General features: G+C 41.6%; 1 long non-coding RNA gene across 1 annotated transcript; it reads right to left on the bottom strand.

Annotated features, from left to right (window-relative positions):
• Positions 1-3,258: 3,258 nt before the first annotated feature.
• Positions 3,259-12,027, bottom strand: LOC120324210. The gene is made up of 4 exons (XR_005565328.1): positions 8,468-12,027; positions 7,616-7,730; positions 4,054-7,018; positions 3,259-3,827 (listed from the first exon to the last, which is right to left on the bottom strand). It is a non-coding gene; the product is annotated as an uncharacterized LOC120324210 (long non-coding RNA).
• Between the last annotated feature and the right edge of the window lie 12,864 nt (positions 12,028-24,891).

Below are 24,891 nucleotides of genomic sequence, written 5' to 3'. Positions count from 1 at the left end.
ATAATCTGGAGCCTGAACTGTCACGTCTCTGATTCCCCGTGTGGTTTCCACTGTGAGGTGTGTGCTGCAGCAGGATGACAATGCTGATTCACGTTCCTTGGCCTGCCTGATGCATTGTAATCAAATTCCCATTCTTTCTGCAGGAGCTGTTTTTGGCAGTTAACAAGGTAGAGCCAAGCAGAGTCCTTGGGGAAGGGAAAACCAGGAGAGCCCCAGCCTGTGCTGCCTCGAGCTCTGAAGCCTTCCTGTGAAAAGGCAGGCAGAGCTGTGCCAGTCATGTTGCCCGTACAGAGAAGGGTGTGGGGGCTCACACAATTGGAAGTTTATATGAACTAAATGTTTAAAACATTTCTTTTAATTATTATTTAGAGTTTCAGAGATTTCCTAAAAATGCCACCAAAACCTAATGCAAGGGCTGTACATTTTTTCATACTATACTAGTTTTTCCCACTTTTTGAGGGATGTATTACCTATACCACAAATAAAGTATTATAAATACTATACTAAGATAGCACGAAGTCATGCAGGTGACTGGCCCGTTTTCAGTTTGTTTGAGAGATCCTTCTTAGAACAAACAGTGTTCAGAAGGTGCCTTATCCCATGGTGAAAGGGAAAACAAGGGAAAAGAACTGCATTTTGGTCCTTTGTGACCCTTTTGTGGTGAAAAACATGCGAAGCAGTAGAACTCTGGTCTTCGGCTTTCCCTGATGGCTCCAGCAGCAGTGCCAGCACCCCTTCCTCCAACAGGAATTTCATAGCCTGCTTTGAAAATGTAAGAACTTCAATAATAAATCCCCAAAGGGTACCTTTATTTCAAGCTGTCAGGGGTTTGGATTTCTACAGGAAACATAAATAGCTGAATGCCCTTCAGTAGTTCATGCTGTTTAGATTTGTTTCAGACAATTAGGGTGAGGGTGGTGAGGCACTGGAACAGGTTGCCAAGAGAAGATGGGGATGTTCCATCCCTGCAAGTGTTCAAGGCCAGCTTGGGTGGGGCTTGGAGCAACCTGGGATAGTGGAAGGTGCCCCTGCCCACAGCACAAGATGATCTTCAAGGTCCCTTCCAACCCAAATCATTCTATGATTCTGTGAGTTAGAAAACATCAACCAATCTACTAAATTCCAATGGGGTATGAATCACAACCCAGCCTTACCTGTCTCACACATTTGCTGTGCAGCAGCTCTCTGTGAAATGGTGATATGAGCCTGCAAAATTTCAGTGTCCTTAAACTTCCTGAGCTGACCAGGTGAGAGGCTTTTTTATCTCCTCCTTACCTTACCTTACATTTAATGTGTCTTGCAGGGGGTTTTGTAGCTTAATACAATAAATGCTTTGCTGTCATGTTTCATAATAACACACACGTATGGGTTTTGTGCTTCCTACAATCCACCACTATTCATTTACATCAGGAAATAAATGTGTTTCATAAATACACAATAAGAAAAAAATCATTGCTCAAAGTCACTGCATCCTGAGGAGTCATATTGAGAATTATCTAACATAGAGCTCTCTGGAAAATAAGGAATTTTAAGTTTTATTATCCCTTTGATGCAAGTGACTAATGAAAGAATGGTATATTTTGATTAAGTGTAGAAACTAGTGACATCCTTGACAAATTATATTTAGTCAGGACAATGTGCTGTTTCAGATGTGAGAGGGATACAAACAGCAGCTCTCTGCTCATGGCTACAACCCATTACTGCAGTCAGACCATCAACCCAGAAAATGGTTCTTCATTCTCTTCTGAGGTGTTTATGGAGATATAAATATATTTATTTATACATATATCTCAGTGCTCACTCTTCTGAACACATTGAAGCTTTCCAATAGTCTTTCTGTTGCTGCTTCCTTTACTGAGCTGCTTTTCTTTCTTTCATTGCAAACCAATCTCAAGAATGTTTAGCTCAGAATCTATCCAAGTTTCTCTCTTATTATTTTAAATGGAGATAACTACCTCATACAAAAAGAATCTTTCACTGAGAAATCTGGAATAATTTAGGAGAGAGCTGAAGACTGTGTCATTACTCATATCTGGAGGAGTTTGTATTTGAATATTGCCAATTAAAAGTGCCCTTAGAAATAGCTGAAATAGGAATAACTTCTGAGGCTTGTGTTGCTTTCTAATTATATCTTGCTCAGAACTCAAGGTCCCACAGCACCCAGCTAACAGAAGTTAGAAATGGCATGAATTCTTAGATGACTTTCACTGAACATTTTTCTAGCTTGCACCGAATTTCTAGTGATTCCATAAGTTTGACTACTACCTCAATGGGCTTCCAGCATTTTGTGTAGGAAACAGTTTTGTGCACTTATTCTGCTTTTTTTGTCAGAAAGCTTTTCTGCTCTGAAACCAATGCTTCACTGGTTTTGATATCATTCAGTTGTTTCTAATCTTCTCTCTTTGATGTTTGTATTTTTAGCCATCTGAGATCTTATTCAGACCTTTTACTTAGTCACACTGATTCTGTTTAGCCTGCTATTATTTAGTAATTCCTGGCTCCTAGTAAGATTTGCTGCTCGTGGAATAAACAACAAAGGTTTAATAGTAGCTTTACTGATGCAGAAGTGGCAGGGAAGGAGAACTAGCTACTTTTGAGTTGGAGATGCCATGGCATGACTTAATTGTCCACATATTAAAATATTCCTGATATATCTGAAAGGCATCCCACATCCCTAAGAAAATTCCCCTGAAGTCATCTCAAGGCAGGAGGGGACATGTCTATGTTGCCAGAGTTGTCATCATCAATTCTCATCCTTTGGGATCTTTTACCAGACAGTAGAGCCTAGGGCAGCCTTTGAGGTGCTCTGAGAGCATGGCAAGGCCATAGCAAGGGAGGGAACAAGCTGGATTCACTGTCCTGCACATCTTTCTGTTGCAGCAGCTGGTACTTGCTTACTGGGAGAAAAATCTGCTTTGAATATTCCTGCTTCAGTCAACCAATACATTTAAATAGGAGAGTTCCACTCTGTTTCTTAAATAAATGCTCTTCCTTTCACAATCTGCATAACTACAACTTCCTTAAAAATAACCCACTGAATTTGCTTTTCCATGTGTTTTCCACCATTGATTATTTCCTTCAGCCTTGCAACTTCACAGGGTTTTATCTGAGGAACCAATTTTAGGCCCCAGCTCCCGCAAGCTGAGATATCAACACAGATTCAGGCCAGATTCCCAAAGGAATTCCCAAATTCCCAAATTTAGTGTTTTGGGATTCCCAAAACACTAAATGTTATAAAATTAAGTAACACTTATAAAATTTATAAAATTAATAAAACATTAAATTTCTATAAGATGAAGAATTAACCAAAGTAGATCGTTCACATAATCTCCTTGGCTCTGTCTGTTGCATAAAGACAAACCATCAGGGAACATTGTTCTCTCATTCAGCTTGCAGCTTACATAGGTGTCCATCTGTGCAGGCACGGACAGAGCAGCACTCCTAAGTCCCAGAAGGAAAAGGACTGTTTTATTGTGTGGTGCCAGTGAGTCAATGGGACAATTCAAAGTGACATGTAGTTATGGATGCTTGTTATTCAAGCAACAAGTAACTTGTGCTGCTGGAAAGGGTTCTGGGAGTGCAGTATTTCAGGTATTCCCCCCCAGCACAAATTCCACACACACACAAACTTCATCTGGCTGGAGGTATCCATGTGAAGGCAGCATAACTGCATAGATTTTACAGCAATATTCCAGACTGACAGGCAGGTTGCTGGGAGCTGAACAGGACTTCTGATCTCCTGCTGACCAAGTAGGTGTTTGGTTTCAGTTCCATTGCTTTTTTCTTTCACAAGTGCATGGTTCTCCTGGGTGTTTTATTATCAAATTCTAGGAAGAAAAAAAAAAAAGCAGAACATTTATAATTTAAAGATAAATAATAAAGTTGCTGGAGGGTAAAAAAACCATGAAAGTTATTAACTACGGTGGTAATGTCTATTTAAAATGGTAATGAAAAGCAGTCTGCTCTGAAACTAAACTATTAAATAAAGGCACAAACAATCCATTTTCAATCAAACCAACATGACTGGTATGACCTAGTTTGCCCAGAGCTTACCTGAGGGCCTGGTATTTTGCTTTCCTCTAGATTGCATTCTGAAGAAGTGTCTGGCAGATTTGAAGTTGTGGACACTGTCTGATGCTCTGCTCTGACCACTGGTTTTGATGGAGTTGCACCAGAACACAGCTTTTTTCTGAAGGGATGAGCAAACCTATTAAACATAGCATGGGGACTGACACTGGAAGATGATGGCATTTTAGAAAATGGTCATGTACTGGTTGCAGTAGTGTCACTATGTGTTTTGACATTGATTTGAAAGGAGCAGGATTTTGCCTTGGATTTTGTTGCAGGTCAGCACGAGGTATGGGTTTACTCATCCTTTAAGAGGCATCTAAAGGGGTTCTGCAACAGTGTTTACTGTGTTTAGTATGGTTGTGCCTCCTTTGAGCTTGTGGATGGTGTGGGAGGGTGCCTTGCCCCGTGCCTGCCCTGTGCTGCCCCAGCTCCTTGCCATGCAGGGCAGCTCCTGGGACTTCCTGGGGGTTTGCTGGTGCTTATGGTCTCATTCCGGTTTTTCAACCAGTTAACACAAGGGGGAAGCATCTTCATATGTGTACTGGTACCTGGATAGAAGCTGGGTCATCTTGGGCTTCAGCAAAGGCATTGTCTCCATGCTTTCCATGCTCTGAGCTCCAGCAGGATGTAGCTCACAGAAAAGGAAGGAGGGAAAAGCTAGAAGGAGAGGTCTTTTTTCTTCAGCTAGTGCTGGGCATTTGGAACTGCACATTTGAACTCTGTATTGTCTGATTTTCTTTCATATAGCCCTGTCTCCCTCCTCCTCTCTTGGAGTAATTTGTGTTGTGGTCTTTTTCCCCATCCAATCCCCTCAAATCCCCTCACTGTTTTGGTCTTTTTGTTTTGTTTCTTTTTACTTCATAACAGTTTTCTAAGGAAAACAGGTTGACTCTTCCCCTTATCTCCTGAAATAAATGAAGGCTGCTGCTTGTTTTCCATTTTTGACATTACCTTTTTTTTAAACTGTGCTTTCTGTCAGGGGAAGGAGAGGGGAAGCTGCATGGGGGTCACCCTTCTCGCTCTTCATGTGCTCCTCTCAGAGGGTCTTGCCTGAAAGCTGCACTCAGAGCAAGTATGAAATGCAAATTTTGTAGTGGTTCCATGCCAGTCCAACTCCTTTCAACTGACACTGGAGCTGGAGAGCATCTGAGAGCAGCCCAGGAACTGACCTTGGGTCATCCCAAGGAACATAACTGGTACCTAAGTGACCTCAAATGATCACAAGAAAGCAAGTGGGTGATGACAAATTACAGTAGGGCCTAATTCTTGAGCCCTGGGGGAGCCCAAAAGTCTCAGGATGATCTCAGTGGATGTCCTGAAGCATGTTTGGTCCCCAGGTCACTTCAAGGGACACTGTGGGCTCATGGGGACATCTCAGGGGACTTCAGAGAAAGAAATACAGGACAGGATGGGCCTGAGCTGACCTGTAGAGGTAGATTTGGTACTCGGGCATCTGTAACTGACTTCTAGGAGTTAATGTGCTGACATGCACAACATTGTGTCTGGGGGCAGAAGAGGTCATCAGTTAGAACATGGGCATCATCTGAGGTCATCAATTAGCACACAGAGTTCCTTGAGATCACCAATTAACAGATGGAGTTACTAGAGGTGTCACCTTTACCCCAAAATTTCGTGGTCATCCGAGGTCACTAATTAGCACGTGGAGTTACTTGAGGTTGTCAGTTAATAGATGGGCTTACTGGAGGTCAGCTTTACCCCAAAATTTCAGCTTGGGGTCATCTGAGATCACCAATTATCATATGGGGTTACTAGAGATGATCTGTATCCCAAAATTTTGGCTCATGGCCATCCAAGATCACTAATTATCACATGAGGCTACCAGAGATCAACTTTATCCCAAAATTTCAGCTTGGGGTGATTCAAGGTCATCAATTATCTCATGGGCTTACCTGAGGTCACCACTTAACAGATAGAAGGTCAAATTTATCCCAAAATTTCAGCTTGTGGTCATCTGAGATGAACCAGTCCTCAACTCTTTGGAGTGTCAGCTGAGGTTGCCAAATCAGTGATTCATTTACAACAAGAGTCTCTGCTGAGCATTATACAAAGGCATAAAGAAGATTTAGTGCTGGGGACAGTGTCAAAGGCATGATTAAAAAAATCACAAAACTTATTTTATACCATTGTTATTTATTTCAAACCTCACAGACATGTTCACTATCTCTCCAGCTGCTGCCATCAATTACCTTCATGAGGCCACCCCTTCTGGTCATCCAACACAATTTTAACACTGTATTTTCAACTGCAATATGATGTGAAAGCAAATGCTTGATATTTTCTTAAAATAATGAGAGTAAGGTCAGGAAAAACAGATAGGAATTAACACTTATAATCTTAGGAAGGACGCTTTTTCCCAGCCATCTCTCCTTAACCATGCTCTGTTTAACAAACTATGCTTTCTAAACTTCGTTGTCTACTGTGCAAATAAGAACATGAGACACTGTACAGGTGTCATAAATGGTTGTATTCTAAACAGGGGAAAACATGGCAGATATTTCCAATCTGTGTAATACTACATACAGAGGACCTGAAAAATTCAACTTAAAATGCACTTTCATCAGTGTAGGAACCGAGGCAAAGCCAACAGCAAATCAAGAGTGTTACAGATTACTGATAATTTCCTCTGAGTGCAAACTTCATTGGATGGAACTCATATGAAGCTGCAACAGCAGCTGCCATTACAGCTCAGACACACATTTTGTTGCTAGATCTTCTCTGTAGCACAGAATTCAAAACACATTTTTCAACCATGAAAAAGAAAGCCAAACCTTGCTGTGTTGAGATGATCTTGTCTTCAGCCAGGGTTTAGCAGATACATCGGATATGACTCAGTTCCAGTGAAATTGTGTATCAGTGCAGAGCAAACAGGAGTTCCTTTCACTGCCTCAAGGCAGGAGCGGCTGCAGCAATGAGAATGAAGGTCTGTCTGAAAGAATAAAATTGTTTGATCAGTTCAGAAATATTTTTCAGGAGAAAACAGAAACTGGGGAACAAAAATACCTTTTTTTTTTTTTTTTTTTTTTCAACTAAAATGTGCTGAGCCTGGCTCAGATTTTAAAAGAAATGAGTTAGTTGTCAACACTCCAACCAAGACAGTAGGTATGATTCTTCCCACTTCAGTTAGCCACAGCATGTTCACAAGTGTCTGCTGAGACACAGCTGGGCCTACAAACTGCAAATCCCATGAGGAACTGCTGCTTAAGCTAGTTTAGTGCTGAGCTAATTAATTGTAGGTGGTACATAACCCATGAAATAATGCAAGGATTTATATCACATTTAAAGTCACACCTATGGTCATACTGGTCAGATCAGAGAATACATCAATTCAGTGACTGTGTATTTGGCGTCTTTGGCAACCACAGGCATCAGGATAATGACTCTTTGGTTCATGATTTACTTTATTTGCCCACTCACACCCCTTTAAGTGAAACACTGCTGCACAATGGCAAAGTCTGACATCCCACTGAGAACCCAGCAGCTCACAGAAACAGGGTTTAATGCTCATCCAATAAATAGATTCTACCTTCTGCTTGCCTCCGATTTCCTTCACAGCTTCCTTCTTTCTGCACTGTTCTCCAGCTTCTCTCCCTGGAATCCAAGGTCCTCCACCTCCTCTTCCACTTTGGGCCAGCACATTCCTGCAGTGGGAACAGGACTCTAGATGAGAAAAAAAAGTCCCCCAAAGGAGGGAGTTAGTTATCTGCTGGTGCTGTGCTAATGAAGGGCTGTGGCTGATATACTGTAATGCTTAAATAAAAGCAAGAAAGGTATTGCAACCTTGTGCCCAAGGGAACTGGGTTGCTTTACAGAAATAAAAAAAGGGAGGAGATGAATAGGTGAGACAGTATCTCATTATCAGACATGACTTCACCTATAGGCCTTCCTCTTGCCTCACAGCAATGACACTGGCTTTCTTTCACAGCAATTCATGCATTTCAAAGGGCCAACAGCATAAAAGGAATCTAAAAATAGGTTAAAGCCTGAAACCAAAGAGCAGCTGTTTCATTAGCAACAACAGAAGCAGAAGGGGAATGAATTGTAGGACAGAGCTTCCTAAGTGTGCCAAATGACTTGTATTTCATGTATTTTATGCTATCTTACAGAAATTCTTCTAGTATCAGGACACATTTCAGATGTACAGTAACTAATATAGCTAGAACCCGCTGTGTGTGCTCCCTTCTCCTTACATCAAGAAAGATTACTGGGAATCAGATTCCTGGGACATGACACATATCAGCATTCCGTATTAAAAGACATCCTACAGGATTATCTTGCACTGGAACAGGAAGTTTGCATCATTGCTGTGTTCTGATATAACAGCTGGACACACACTCTGAACTCCTGCTTATAAAGTATCAATTGCAAAAGGTCTTACACATCCTTGGACATCTGCACTTCTATAGAGAAGAAATCCTATCCATGAAGATCAATGTTCGCCCTTTATCCAAAGCCTCTACAATCCATCACAGGTCAAGTTCTTCATCTATCTTGGAATGATGGCCTGGAAATGAAATGCAAATGGTGAGCAGAACAAAGCATTATTCAGTGACCTCAGTCCAGCCAGGATTCACTGTGTTAGCTGGGAAGATAGCAAATGGAAATGTGTAGGGGTACACAGATATTCCAGTTGAGAACAGGTACTAGATTCAGACTGAGCTTAGGGATGGCAGATCTTGGAGCTCATGACTGTACCATCATTAGACAGCTGGTATGGACACTCAGGTCAGAACTGAGATTAAAATAAATATCCAGCAGAGTTTTAGACCACTGATAAGGATATGGTGTAATAAGGGATGAAACAAGTTGAAGCTAAATCCTTCAGATTAAAAAGCAAGGGAAGGAAGAGATGCAGCAACATTCAGGCTTGGAAATGAGAAGTTCAATTCTGGTTCCATTAGACACCCAAATTTATCACAAATGCCTCACTCTTCAGTCTCCATATAACCCACCTCTACAGCCAACTTGCCCTGAGGGTATCATAATGGACACCACCACTGTGAGAGACCTCACTGCTGGGACAGCTGGGCTGTTTGGTACTTTGCCAGGCAGGGTATGGGCAGCCAGAGACCACTCACAGTGCATGGCATGTGGTGTCATCAAAGAGCTTGTGCAGTTCACTGAGCAGCCAGAAGCTGAGAGATGTGCTATACAGGAATTCCATTCCCATGGAAAACACCACGGTCCCACGTCAGCCGCAGAAAAATGGTGTGGAAGACAAAGCAGTCTTTCATCATTTTTGTACTTCATCCCTACGGACATCTTTGCTGCCTACACCTGGTCCCTGCACATGGGCCACCACTTGGGAATTCCTGCTGTTTTCATCAGCTTAGAAATGCCCAGTATTCCCTCCTGCTGCCTCTTCCAACCCACAGCAAGCTCTCTGTACCATGCAGGAGCAGAGGGGTGTGGGTCACGTGTAGGGGCCTGTCATTGCAGGTCTCACAGTAGAGCACTTTTGAGGTGTAGCAGCTGATAGCAGCCTCTATGCCTCTCTGCTTAGTTTCAGCAAAAGGTAAGGAAGATCAGCAACCTTGGAGGAGCTACAGAGAACTGGCAGGTCTGGCTGCATCAAGAGGGGTCGAGACAGAGGGCCACAAGGGAAAGGAGGGCAGGAAGAGGGCAAAGGAGAGGGAGGAATCTGTCAACAAAACAGCAGCTTTTTGAGAGGGAGGGTAACTAAAATTCCTTTTCTTCTTCTGGCTAGAGGGAGCTTGTACAGATGGAGACCACAATGCTTATAGACAAGGACCAGTGATACTTCTGACAGCACAAAATGACCACAAGCACAACTGTTTGGCTGCCAAAGTCACACCTGAAAAGATGCTGCTTTCTGGGCAAAGACAGCAAAAGAGCTTTCTGCACTGTCTCTCTCACTGTCTGCCTCCATTTTGGCCTTGGAAGACACCCAGTGCTTTAAGAACCTACACAGACAGGTGTAGAACTCATCCAAATAAATCTGTTAAGAGGTCCACATATGAGCTGCTTGGATTAGACTCTCTCCTGAATTGTTAATGGACATGACACAATTCATCATGCACTAAAATAGAGAGCTAAAACAGGACAGGTGAGTCATGCCTAAAAATAGCTAATCATCTCCATTAACTAATAAGGGAAGCCTGGAGTGCCCAGTTCAGCTGCAGATGTTTGCAGCTGTGATGATGAAACCATCACAGGTTTCTGAGGTGGTGAGAAGTGAATCCTACCCCATCCCACGTTCCTGTCAGTGGCAGGAACAACCCCTTTTTTTATAACAGTGCCTGCAGATCTGCTGGGAGAAATACTCATGCTGTGCTTTGCTGCTTTTCTCTCACTTGCCTCCCCCCACATACTTGAGTGTAAAGCCCAGGAACATGACATTCAAGGCTGAGATACACTCCTTTCTCTTTTAAGGTATGTTTGAAATACAGGCCACTCCTGGAGATCAGAGGTACTGAAAGCCAAGGCTTGCAGCCCTGGCTCCATACCCACAACACTGCAGAAGAGCTAAGTGCCATGTGTCAGATGAGTGGGATAAATCCCTCCCTGGCCATGGCACACAGTGCTGCCTGTTGCTCCTGCCAGCCCCCTCCTGCCATTAATCAAGGGTCAGTCCCACAGTCAGCTCCCAAGACTAGCCCTTCATTGTGATCCTGCAAAGCGGAGGAGGAGTGGGAGGAAGAGAGATGGTTGCCTTGTGATTATCTTCAAGGTGGGTGGGGAAGAAGAGAGTGGGTCCAAGTGTTTCAGGCCAGGAGGGGTTAAAGGCAAAACAGTCTGGTGGTGGCCTACAGGGATCGTTATTGGCAGGAAAGCAATCTTCGGGGCTGAGAATCACATCGTGCTCTTGGAAAGAAAAGCTCCTGTAACAGAGAAGAAAAGACTTGCCCTCACAGGGCCTCACAAAACTAGTGGGAAGACTTGCACACATTTGAAAGCTTCATTTATCCATGTTGTTAGCATCACCTCCAGAGAGGCTGCAGTGGGGAACAGAGCTGCCAGAAAAGAATGGGAAAATGGTTTAGACAGCACAGCCTCATCCAGAAACCATACCTGACTTCTCCATCAATTCCAAAAATAACAGGGGGGTTTTTTTGCATCAAATCTTCCCGCATCCTTCTAATGTCACAGCATTTTTCTCATGACCAGTGCTCCTACGTGACTACACTGGTACCTCAAATCTGTTTTCACCATGGGAGACCATGACTTCCCAGGTCAGGCAGGACACAGCGAGTGCTACTGGAAAAGCCCTCGGTTCACGATCTGGGTTGCCCAGCCCAAATCCTTTTCCTCAGGCAGGAGATGCATGATATTCTTGCTGTGTATTAAGATTTTCATTTTTACTATGAAGAGTTAGCATTCCTTCTCAGCACGCCTACGCAACTGTTGTTGTCAGGGAACATGTATGGCTACTGTTTGCCTTCCTTGCCCACGTTTCCCTGCTCCCAGCCTTTGGAACATTCCTATCACCCAAGATAACCAGCCCTTCACTGAGAATCTCCCAGTGCAGTGTAGTAAATCCTGGTGCTGGCCAGCAATCCTCTGCTGGCATGCAGGAATGAAGGAACACTTGCTGTTTATGCTTCAGGGGAACCGGGGACACGATCGCAGATATTCCACTTTTAGGTGCCTGTTTGTACATATCTGAACACAAAGAATTTAGTCAAAGATACTTTGGAGGTATTGATAACTTAGCATTGCAAAAATGTAAGGCTTTTGGGTGACTATCCCAACGAGTGCTGTGCAGATCCTTGGTAATTAGCTCTACAAGCACCATCATTAAACTTTAAACTGATATAAAGAAAATGCACAACCGAGCACACTAATAATAACATGAACCAATTTGTTACACTGAATGTCCCCATAAAGATATTCTTTATAACACCTTTGGCACAACTGGGACCTTGCATAATTAAATTTGTTTTCACTTTCTTACAACTCTAAGCATAACTGGAGATTTCTAATTAGTTACAATTATTCTTTTAAGAAATGTGTTCTATTTAGTATAATCTTGTATTCATCTAGCCAAATGCCATATGTGTTTATTATTATTATCTCCTACTGATAGCTTTTTAACTGAGACATTTTGACCGAGATAAATAACTACATGCCTCCCAACCACAACTCTTTGTGTGGCATCTGCTTTGGGTGGTAAAATAATTTACTATGTGAAAAATAGCAGTTTATGGAGATAAGATAATTCTCCATTCTACTATTTTAAGTAGAGATAAAAATGCAGGCTGATTATCTTCTAAATCTAACATTTCCACACCCCAGCCCACCAAAAGCTGCTAATAAAGTAGCCTCATTAATGAAACTTCCTCACCTAATTGCGTTTCCCTTCTGCTAAGACAGCAAACAAGCAGGCTATAGTTTGCTCTTGATGTCTACAATGCCTGGCCGGCTGGCATGCCCAGGAGCACTTCTCATGCCACTCAGTGGGAGACGCAAGACCAGTAACATCCATTCCCAATAAACCCACCCCAGTACCAGTAAAATACACGTATTGGTCCCCCTCAGTGAAACACAGCCCATGCTCGTGTGCTACCTGTGCTCCTGAAACCATGTGGTGCCAATTACAAGAGCAACTACCCAAAAAAACCCCTCTGTTTTCTGCACAGTTTTGCCCCGAGCTGAAAAGGTCCAGATGTGTTCTCTCACAGAGTTTGCTCAAGCAAGAGGCCCGGGTTGAATTACCAGCTAAAATGGAAGCAGACAAAAAGTGATAAATTGGAGAACAAACCACCAGAACTTATTTACTTCTTGAGAAATTAATGAACCTCGTGAGCTCATAGGCTGCAAAGCAAATTAAATAAATGTCTTTTCCTTTTAAAATCTGGGGAATTGCAGCAACTGGAATTGACTTTATGTTTGTCTTCCTTCTAATTCGCTACAGGTACAAAACTGGTGAAATACAGAAGGGAAATGGCAAGACAAATCTGTATCAAAATGAAAACAGCAGCAAATGAAGGAGTTGGAGCAGGTCAAGGAGTAGCGCATAACTTTAAAACTTATATAAGTTATTTTGTCATACTTCCCATTTCCTTACTGCTTTATATTCACATATGTAGGCCACAGTATGCCTTCAAAGGTGATTTTATCACACACAAGACTTCAAGAAGATCCACCAGCAAGTTAAAAGTAAATGAAATTAGAAAAGCATTTGTACTTACCAAATATACTGCAGTATATATTTAGGTCAGTGCTGTATCTGACTTAGTTTGCAGTTTTCTCAAGACCAAGCATTCAGAAATTCTATATATAACACCAACATCATGTTACTACAATAAATAATGAGCTCATTCTGTTTACTTGCAGATTTTGATGCATACAGGTTGTTTATTCTCCATGCCTTCCACATATATTTTTCTGGACAGAGCATTAGAAGTTTACTTGGGAGGTGGGGGTGAAAGAAGCTAAAGTTTGAGGTTACAGTGTTTCAAGAAGACACCAAGCCCTTCCCCCAGCATTTTTAATGATACAAATCACAGCAACTGAAGATAATTTGAAAATTATCAATTAAATGGGTTTTCGTAGGCTTAGTCTCTTTTCTCAAGAAATGTACTTGACAAAATTGGTTTAAACAATTAAAAAGATTAAAATACTGAAAATTTGTGTCTACCATGATATTTTTGGATGCACACTCTTGAAAGACCACCCCCTGATTGTATGAAAATTATTTCGATACCTAAAATTACTGGTTTTTGGAATATAGCAGATTTCAGCCCACGATTTTAATATGCCAACATCACTTATGACAGATTAAACATGAGGTTTCACTTTTGGCTCTCTATTCTAGGTCACTGACAGTAACCTTCCATCGTAAAGCAGTAATGAGCTTTATAGAGTTTCATTAAAATATTACTTTTCCTTTTGTGTATTAAGGATGATTTCTTATCCTGTTCTCTTTATGTTTGTATTTGGCACAGCTATTTCATTATTGATGTAAAGCAGCAATTCAAAATTTAATGATTAATTTTCATGTAAATCTTTCTTGTCTAAATAATTGATGGGAAAGATGAGCACAGGCATCTGGAATCGGTGGTTGTTATTCCTTCTGCCTCGCCTTATCTTTGCAGCAGTAGTCTCTGTCAAGCCCCCTAGAGAACACACCTTTTGGGGGAGATGGTTTGAATTCCCCAGCCTTGTCTCAGCCCAGATGGGGAATTTTCTGAATACAAATCTCTGCTCTGTCCTCTAAAAGCTATACATTTATCCTGCCTTGCATATGGTTAAGTACCTGATTTTGCATAATGTCCTCAATCTTCTGCATCCTGAGGAGGCTGGGAAGCTGCAGACAGCTGATCCTGCAGCTGCCCCGTTTGTCCACATGCCTATCAAAAAATGTTTGAATTTAGTAAACCAGGCAAAAGGCCAGGCAGCAAAATGCTATTGCCCTACAGCATAAACTGTGCTTGACAGTGAGGAGCAAATCGTGCTCTGTTCCTTTGCAAGGATCTTTCTCTGCTGGGTTCATGGACGTTATTTCTGGAGATCTCAAACTACTACCATAGCAATGAGAACTACTCCATCTTCATCCAAACTCTCACGACCCTGCTTTTCATTATTCAGTAATTCATATTTATATATTTGGCCCAAGCCTGTAATTAAATCCCTGATAGTCCCTTAAATCCGAAGAGAGAAAGTATCTGGATCTACCAGGGCATCTCCTGGGAGAGATAGCAAGTCTCTTCCATGGTTTTAATACAGCTTGCGTTATATGATTTTCACAGCAATTAATATATTAAATAAAATCATAGAATGACCTCCTTTCATAATGTTTAAGTTTTAAATTTCATTACCATCTGAAGAAAATACTCTGGACTAGAAAACAGGCTATTCTGAGAAAGATATGTCAGAGGCTTCCTCCTACTCTGCCCTGCTAACATTTTAATATATATTTTCTTTGAAAGTTAAATAGAATTGTAAGCTGTAACAGGGAATAAATGTTATAAAGATAGAAATCTCTACTGCCATTTACGTGATAAGTTAAAAAAAAAGCAACCATCTTTGCATGCTTGGGGGTATTTTTCCCTCAGAAGTCACTTTTTAATCTGATTTAAATCCAATTAAGTCTGAATATCTAAAATGAAGAACAAGTCTTTGAATTTATGTATAACTGATTTAACTAATCACTGTCTTACTGCGGAGCTACTAAGCAAACAAACTATGAAAAATAAATGTGAAATTAGATCCAAATCGCAGACAGCCTTGATTTTGATTTTTAAATAAGTAAATAAATAATCATCCTGCACAAAACATGGGCCTCTGCTCGCTACCAGCCAGTCAAAGCTGCAGTTATTAGATTTAAAAAATAATAGTGAAAAACTATCTCTCCACCAGAGAGACTGGTGGCACCGAGGCGACTGGGGAAGCCCCACTGCTTCCTCAGCTCCGTCCTCATTTTGACCAGACCTGCGTTTACCACTTGGCTTCTTCTGTGTCTTACATCCTCTTTAACCAAGCATGCTGGATGGCTGCTGCCAGCATGGGAGGTGTCCTTCCATCCCTCATGCTCTCCTTACCTCCCCCAGAGGAGGGGATGGTCATCGGAGCCCGCTGGACACGCGGCTCTGGCACAATGGGCAGCCACAGGCTCCCCAGCCCACCCCCCAGTGTCACCCAGCAATGCGTCCCAGGCTGCAAGTGCTGCAGAGGGGGGGCATTAGGGAGGACAGCCTGAAGGGCAGGTAGGAAGCACAACCCTTTCATCCTTCTGATGCTCTGTTGACTTCTGTTCTTTCTCATTTGCCAGCATCGACACTGAATGCTGATCAGCTCAGGCATTAGCTGGCCTCAGGCTTCTATTTCCAGGTAATTCCCACACTTTACTCTGACTTCCTGGTGTATCAAGCAACTTTAGTAATCCACTGATATTTCAAAACTGTGTCTGAGACCTGGAAGTCCCAATTTCTACCACATCTTATCTGTAAGTTGAAGAAAGATTGGGTGACTCACTGTAATGCAGCACGCTGAATGTTACTGAATATATAATTGTGTAACTTGAGGAAAAGGGAGTAACTTCAGCGCTCCCTGTCATACAAGCTTCCCATTAAAGCTTCCATCTGCTTCATATGTGGAAGCCCCTATTTCATCAGTGAGATGCCACTGGAATACTGCCAGGACCATGTGGCTCCATGCCTGATAAGGCAGCTTTCTCACTGTGGATCACAAATTCCATAGCTGCAGGCAGAGCTCCTCCCAAACGGATTAGTACAAATTAACCTGTGCATCCAGCAAACTTGCTGACATTCTTCCTTCCCCTCTCACATGCATCCTCCCATCCATTGGAACTGGGCTCATGGAGATTGCATCTAAAAAAGCACTGTGAAGAAGCAGCTCATTTCTGAAATTCCCATCAGCTGTCTATCACACCTCATATCCAGCTGCAAATGCTGCTTGCAACAGCTCAGAAACCCTGCAGCTATTCAGCCTGGGCAGTAAGAGCAAAGATGACAAGCCCAAAATGACAGTTCTTAACTCATTGTCTCATTCCTTTCCATGAAATAAAGATTTTTCTTCCCCCCTTTTGAACTATGTAATAGATTACAAAGTTTTCAGAGAGCAAAAAGTGGGAAATCTCACATATGTGCCTTGGAGATATGTCTTAGGTGTGCACACGAGGAAACTCACTCAGATTATTTCTTAAACCCCAGCACAATTCTGTGCATCCAGCTCGGTGCTTTGGCAACAGGCAGCACTCAGTTTCTGCTGTCATTTTCCTGTGTTTTTTCTCAAGGTTTAAGTGAAACGATTACTCAGTTACAGGTCACCTTAATTTTTTTATGATACTTGTTTTGATAATCGAAAATTTACCATAGGTTAAAAGAAAACCTTCAGTTATTTTTAAGCCACTTGAAGATTCTCTCATTCAGGCTATAACATATAAACGCTCCAATTTCTCATCTTGTCTGCAGTCCCCTCCTAATAACCCTTGGCACTGAAGAGGATTAAGCAACAGAATGATTTTTGCAAATCATATCATACTTGCCAAGCATTAACAGAATGCCATTAAAGGTCCAAGCATCCCAGTTGGAATTGCAGGTCTTTCTCTTCCTGTATAAACAGCACTGAGGAGCTCACAGGAGACAGCAGAAATGCAAGGGGCTGCTACGCAAACAAACCCCAGGTTACCTCCAAATGTTTTGTCAGGGTTGATTTTTACTCCTGGACCTCTCCAGGAATCAGCCAGCCATATGAATTTGGTTTCCTAAATTGCCATGGAGTGCTGTAAACTGCTCCAGTATTGCCCTTCTACCTGGTATCTTTTGTTATATCCAGTTAGCCCGGGTGTCATGAGGGAACACATTTCTGTCCTTCTTTCCTTTAAGGTTGATATATCGCGTGATTGTTTTCCCCCTAAACACTGGCAACCAGAAAAACTGAAAGAAAAACATATCACCAAGAGATTTGAACCATTTCCTCTCTGTTGTGGAAAAAAGCGAATTACTTAAAAGGTAATGAAAAGTGATGGATTTGTGGGAGAGCAAAATTAGCTATGATATATTTTAAAGCACTTTTGATATATTTATTAAAAGTCAAGAAGTGCTTCAAAGGAAATCCCAGTGTACTTTCAAAAAATTCCATGGCTTAAAAAAGACGCACTTAAGAAATGAATCAACATTTTTTTTTCAAATTTGCATTGGGATTTGCCAGTGTGGTACCAGTAGTAGGGAAGGTTTTCCTGCAGCATTCTAATTAGCATAGTCAGATCTTCTCTAAACTTAAGCACTATAAATTTACAACAATAGGGAGAGATGGGTTTATGCACAAAGTCTTTTTACAGTATTTGTAATGAACTAGTTTTCCCCTTCCCTGCCTGTACTGCAGTCACTGTAGGAAATGCAAAGAAAGGAAAATAGGGTGGACATTGCTGCTGGCAATGCACTGACGAAGTGGCATCTGTTATCTTCCCCTGCATAATTAGATTTAGGTATGTCACCATTTTAAATATAGCATAGGCAGTCAATTAAATTCTATTTCCCACCTATAAGCCCATAAAGGGACTTAAGGAAGCCAATGGGTGGGGGGGGAAAGGGGGAGGGAGTGAGGCAGGGGAGGAGGAAGGCACAATTTAGGAACTGCTTGAGACTGCATTTGATTAGGAAAAACAAGGTATGGGAAACTCATGCACACACAAATTTAAGGCTCAGCATATCTTCCAGAGGACAGTTTAATGGCCACTATCTACCTTGACCAGATGAAGTCTCTTTTCTTAATTCCCAGTCCTCCTGAACTTTAATCCACCGCTATTTAAATTTGTCATAAAATATTTCATTTGCTTTGCCATGTTATTACCTCATCAGTGAGTATATTATGTCCTAATAACTTGTATGTGTTCCCTTTGGCACAAGAGCAGAGGACAGGTTACTGTCTTCCTGAGCTAGCTGTAAAAGCACCATATTTAAACACTAGTGAAGAAATCATACAAGATCAAAAGACTCTCATCCTCATCGTAGATTAATACAATGAAAAGACAGATCTTTTCTTCTTCTGCAGAAACAACTCTTTCTCTTCTCCCCACTATTTACTCAGTGCCTCACTAACCTTTACAATGCCTGTACCAGGCAGAATAAGCCATTTACCTCTCGGGCACAGGAGCCACATCTGGACATGCCCCGTGGGGGCTTCACAGGCTGAGGTGGAGGGGAAAGCTGGGCACAGGCACTGCCAGACCCAGTGCTCTGGCCACTGAACTACCACCACTTACCACATTGCTCCCTGGACCAGCCTCCAGGAACACACAGTGGGATAACACCACGCAACCAGTCAGCTCACAGGTTGGAGCAGCATCCAGCAAGTTTTAAGAGTCTAATCTGCAGAAGAGGCGATGATCAAAAATTGAATTAAACTGACAGTAAAAAACCTATTAGAGTTCCAATGCCCACCACAGTTTGGGCACACAAATCACGGCAGGTGATTTATCACTTACCTGTAAAAAGTCTGTTTTCTTCAAAGAACAACAGCTTGAGTGAAAACAACCTTGTCAAGAGACAATGGCCTCCCTTTCCTCAGCCTGAATTGGGGAAAGCTACTAAAAAGTACCAGAATATGAGGCAAAATATTTACTGTATGTTTATTTATACATGCTACACAGTCACCTTGAATTATATTGCTCCTGCTTCTAGCTGCATTTTTAACCTTCTATAATTTTCTTTTCTTCAAGCCAAAAGGGAACAATAAAGAACCCAATGGCTATTAAAAATCCTCTGATCTGAAGTTCTGCTAAAATAGAACATATTCGGTATTTTGCTAAACTAATTGTATGTATTAAAAGTAAATGGTAAAGCAACAGGGCTCTGACTATCTCTGGTATTAGGAAATTGTGAACTTTTTCTGACAAAGGTAGAAGTTACAAATATCTGTTAGTGTTCTTCAGCACTTCACTGATGTTCCTCCTGTGCAATTTGTTTACTGCTTCAAGATATTAGACAGCCATATATTTTACTTTCTCTGGTAGCAGCCAATTTGCAAGAAAGCAAGTAATATAAAAATAGCTATTTACTCTGTAACAAGCAATAAAGTACATTATCACTTGACATTGATGCTATTAGAGGATAGCAAATCAATAATCAGTTCTTATTCTGTAACTTTGTAAACCATCTGCTTCTATCATTGCAAAGCATGCTCTGCTGCAGCAAAGCCTTTACTGCCATACTAACAAACAATTTGTTTTATAATGTCTAAAACAAAGTGGTATCAAAAGCTTTCTAATTGCCTCACCATTTAAACAAGTGGAATGCTTAGGTTATACAGAAATTCTGCAGAGAGAGATAAATCGTAACTCCCTGTTACACCCTTGCCAGAAAAATATTCTGTTTAGCTTTCAAACTCCAGCTTTGTGATTATATGATATATTATGTTATTAGATCCTACATGGAAATTTTATTATTGCCATTTATCACTGAACTGGAGAAGGCTCAAGATGTGTAGCTGAGAGCGCTGTGCTCTGACCTCGCTCCAAAGCGTTCCCTCTCTGCTCAGCTCTGTTCAGAGGTGACTGCTCAGCTCACCTGTTGCCTCAATTTATGCACCCAGGATTCCCTGTAGAGGCCCTCAAAGGTATCTACTGCTCTTCACTAATCCTCTAGAGACCTCAGCACTCTTTTAAGGGTCACTAAATATCAAACATCTGAGGAAAACTTGTAGTGTTGACAGTGTAGAAGAACTACACTGTCATTGTAGTCTTGGGCATCCCACAGAATGTTAAAGAAACATTCTATCAAGGATAAATGTGGGGATGTGGGATGAGGAAGGCAGAACTGCAAGCAGAACTTAATTTGAGGTTTACAAAGCTTCAGACCTCCAGTAATCACTTTTAAGCTGACAACAGAGTCATTGGTTTCCTCAGCAAGTTGGCCGTTCATTAGAAAGAAACCAGCGGTGTAGACTCGGGATCCCAGTCCTGCTCTGTTTTACTTGCAGTCCTTTGCTTCAACAAATCTTGCCTTTTCAACTGCAGCCAGGCAGTGGGAAATGCCATGCTGCTGGCTGGCTGCTCTGCCTTCCTGGCCCCCACCCTGGCACCAGCCCCACTCTCATGGGGAAGTCGCAGCTCCAAGATCCACCTTCCTGCTCTTGGACCTTCTCCCAGTGGCCAGGGTCAGGTTATTTTCTAAATAAAATCACATCACAGAAAGCTGAAGCAGTTTAAAATCTGGAGTGTCCACATTCTAAAGATAAATACCAAAAAAAATATAAAAATATAATAGTATTTTAGTGTATTGACTCTTTTGGAGTAGTCTTTTTTGTTTCCTTGGCTTAGGAGTCTTTCCTATAAATCACTTCCACATTTAGTGTCACCAGCTTCACAAATTCATTTGTCTTTGCTAAAAGCATCATTGCCTGTGTTGCTATTACCTGGCTCTTCAACCCATGTGTTACTCTTACACACTCCTAATTTAAACTGCCCAATGACATCATATTTCCAGCATTAAGTAATGTTAGTTTTATTTGCTTGATTTCAGCTTCACTTTTCTCACATGCAGAAAGCCAAAAGAATGTTTATAACCTAGATTAGTCAGTGATGTCCCATTACATATTTGATAATGGCTTTCCAGTTTCTGAACTGTTACCTCTTTTCTGCATCTGGTGCCAGCCTGAGCTTAATAAACCATTTATTTTTGCTATAGGCAGTATTCTCATGTCATAAAAAATGCAGAAATCTCATTCTGGAGTTCCTGCTTACTTCTCATAAAGCTTTATTTTCCTTTTGGTTTTCTCCCTCCATTTCCAAGCTTTGATAAAATGATTTCTTTTGCCTTGATTACCAAACATCACCCCATATATATAGGAACTCTTAACCAGGATCTTTTTTACAATTCTGCAATTGTAAAATTTGCAATTTTTTGATCACCTCTGAAGTATCTGAGAGGCTTCACTGAAGCTCCTAAACCTCTTATTTTCAAGCTATCACAAATCATTTTATCTGTTTTAATCTAAAACCAGTCACGCACCACAAAGTTTTAAATTTACTGTTTCGCTGATCAATTTATCTCACTTTGATTACACTTGTTGAAAGACACATTTTGGATAGGATGTATTTTCTGCATAAAAATGTTTCTGCATGCACTTTTATGATATGCCATGGTGCAATTAGACCACACCATGACTTAATGGCACAGTGCTAGATACTAGTTTTTCTGCATTAAAGCTAGTGCTATGAATTTGGCACTGCTCCTATACTATGGCATTCCCATTATGAACTAAAATTGCTAAATGTATGCACTTTTGTGTTTGTCTGCTCAGTGCAAAGCAGACAACAACACAGAATGTGTTTCTCTTTAGGGTCTCTTCCTTATTTTCTGGGTGTTGGGGGCAGGGTCCTCACAGGTTGTTTTTTTTCCTGCTTATACTTAGACACAAGAGTTTGCCACATTTTGGCATAAATTCAGAGCAAAAGCACTGAAAACACTGAAAGGAAAGTTGGGCAGTTCAAGCACCATGTTTCACTCCTTTCCAAACATAGAGCCATCTCCAGCATCAGCTTTCTCCCAAAAGCTCCCAAACTCCCTCAAGGGGAGCTAGATATCTCTAGCCCATTATCTTTAATGAAGGCCCAGATGCACATTGAGCTTGGCCTGGATCAGACACATCAGTCTTTTAGACCAGCAACTGGACCATAGACACACTTCAGGTTGCCCAAACACTGCCTCTCTTGGGGGGCATCTCGGCTCACAGCCCCCCAGCTCAGCCTGCCCTGGAACCTGGCTCTCCACAGCTGACACTGCAGACAGCCATGGAGAGGCACACACCAGAGAAATCATCACAGAAATCATGGAAATGCTTGCTTGGGTTGAAAGGGACCAGGAAGGTGCCACCCACTAGACCAGGTTACTCCAGGCCCCATCCAGCCTGGCCTTGAACACTTCCAGGGATGAGACATCCAGAGCTTCTCGGGGCAACCTGTGCCATGGCCTCATCACCCTCTCAGTAAAGAATTTCTTCCTAACATCTAATCTAAACCTCTCCTCTTTTAACTTAAAACGATTTTCCCCTTTCCCTGTCACTATCTGCCCATGTAATGAGTCGCTCATACATCAGCTTTTTTCCCCATTATCCCCTCATGACACTGCTCATCCCTTTCTAGTGACCTCTGTGGCCCAGGGCAATGCAGAGTCTTACTGACAGTGATAATATAAGCTCAGCACTGAAACACCTGAATCACTGAAAAATGTACATTTTCAAACACGGAGCTTTCTAAAGCTTAGCTCTTAATTTTAGCACAGCTGGGGTATAATTTTTGAACATGTGGGACTGACATTTCTCATGCTATCCTTGCAGTGGATCAACTCGCCTGAAATAGATGACATCCATCTATTTTCTCTTGAAATAGTACTACTCACACTAGAAAAGCTCCTCTGTAAATAGTATCTCAAGCATTGACAATTGACATAGAATGAGATGGCTACTCAGAGGTGAAAAAGTCATCAGGGATAATTTCTTTTTTGCCCAACTGTAGAGGATATATATGTGCACACCATAATCCCATCTATCTTACAAGAATGCTTGAATTCAGGAAAAGAAATAGCTTTGAACCGTCATGCTGAGCAATACTTAGAAATAGGAAACCTTCAGCTTAACTCCCCTGAACTCCACAGGCATACAGAACGGCAGCCAATATTTGTGATTTATACCATATCCCAAAATACTTCCTGGTGATGCTCAAGGTTTTGTTAAGGATTGATGTGAGATTGCTATCAGACTCATCTAATTACAGCTCACCTGTCCTCCCTTCCCCCAGTCTATCAACTTGGCTTCAGATACAGCTGTGTTCTTGGTTTACTAAATGAATTTTCAATACCGCTGAGCCAGTTTGGAGAACTCCAGGCAGAAAGGACATGGAACAGACATGCTCAGGGGCAGTCTGCAGTCACTCTTTCTAACGCCAGAGATACAGTTCCCTCGATGCCTGAGAAAGTAGACACTTAAATGAGAGGTTGTTAAATAAAAGATGCCTGAAACTTGGGTAACTGGTTTGATCTGCCTTGCTTTAGTAATGACAACAGTTTTTGTAAGACTGAGGTCCACATTAGGCATTAATTCTAGCTATGACCAGTATAAAACAAAAAGGGTGACATTTGAATGAAAAAATATCAGTTGCTGTTCTAAATTTCCTTTTACTATAGACACAAAAGCAAATATTTCTTTTGCTCAGTTTTCATGTTATCTCCTCAGTGCCCATTTAGGTTGTAAGATTGTCATGATGGGAAGGCCTGAGAGATCAGCAAAATGATCAAGGAAAGTAGAGAATAAACTATAAAGAAAGGAAAAATCACTTTTTGTTGTAAGTAGAATTAAAATATATCCAAACCCAAAAGACAATTTAGTAATACCTGTTGACATTACTAATTAGCCCACTGAGGCAAGGATTGTTTTGCTATGCATTTACTTCTATCTTTTCCATCCAGAAGTTCATCCTTAGCCAACCCACACCCTAAGAGAAGCAGATCATTCCTGGTTTTTCTGACATTTCTAAGGCACCAGCAGAAGACGCCTTTCAAAGACCTTTTCTCCTGATTTTGGCTGGGAAGCCAAATGTGAGCGAAAGGCCAAACCTGCAATCAGGCTGAAAAATCACCTCTCCAGCTGCAAATGTACTTTAAAAATACATATTTGGTTTTCTTTAATGCTTACCTTCACAGATAAGTTTACCCTGAAAATTAGTGCTTACCTGAACATATTTTGGTGATTCTCTGATTCTGATTTCATAGACGTTGAATAAGGATTTCCTACTTGGGAGTCTGGGGACACAACAGCGGCAAAGCCCACACATTCTAGCACCTGGGTGAATATTTTGCATAATATTCAGGTACGAAAACAAATCTGCATATTTAATACTGCCAAAGGGAATCCATCAACACTAGCGTAAAGAAGCCCTGGATTACATCAAATGCATTTCCAATTCTTGTGAGAGGAAAAGTAGATTTAGAGTTAATCAAACAGCAATCAATCAACTGCATTATTAGAAAAAAGGATTTTTCAGCTCTGGTTTAATTTCATGAAAAGCTCCTGGTCTCAGCTTTGAGCGAGGGTATGATCTGCTGCAGAACCTCTAAGCCATTCCTCACCGAGGGGAACCTACGTGGGTACATGTCTAAGCACACAGGCACTCAGAGAGCCTTGGGACAGCTCAAGGAGTACAGGTGACATGATCAGTCGTTGGAAAGAAATTACAGAAGAGAGAAGGACAACCAAAACCTACTGTATCTACTGCTGTAAAATAGTATCCAGCCCTGTAGAACCACTGGCTGTAACCCCAGTACCTCCTGAACACCAGTGTTCTGGCCAGGTAACTCTGTGCTCTTTCCCAAGGTGGTTTCT

Source organism: Pipra filicauda, unplaced genomic scaffold, assembly GCF_003945595.2.
Source record: "Pipra filicauda isolate LSUMZ 115617 unplaced genomic scaffold, ASM394559v2 scaffold45_size4122338_pilon, whole genome shotgun sequence".
NCBI lineage: Eukaryota > Metazoa > Chordata > Aves > Passeriformes > Pipridae > Pipra > Pipra filicauda.
The sequence above is the reverse complement of the archived record's forward strand: the minus strand, read 5'-3'. Positions and strand labels throughout refer to the sequence as shown.